Raw genomic sequence first — 273 nt, 5'->3', positions numbered from 1 at the left:
ACAGCACAAGATGAACTCAAACAAAAAGTGGTGTTCTTTTTCCTGAGAACTTTTTTTTTTTTTTTTTTTTTTAATAATAAGCTCAGTTTTTACCCCAGTGTATTGTGGTGTCTTACATTTTTAGCAGTATTTTATATTTTTTCTGTAACGCACTAAGTCTTAGATGTTTTTAGAGCTTGTTTGTTATATTCACAATCACAGATTTAAAAAAAAAAAAAAAAAGATACTCACAAAGACCCAATTTACCAAAAAAAAAAAAAAAAAAAAGGTGAT

The sequence above is a fragment of the Calidris pugnax genome, unplaced genomic scaffold (genome assembly GCF_001431845.1).
Source record: "Calidris pugnax isolate Ruff unplaced genomic scaffold, ASM143184v1 scaffold133, whole genome shotgun sequence".
NCBI lineage: Eukaryota > Metazoa > Chordata > Aves > Charadriiformes > Scolopacidae > Calidris > Calidris pugnax.
The sequence above is the reverse complement of the archived record's forward strand: the minus strand, read 5'-3'. Positions refer to the sequence as shown.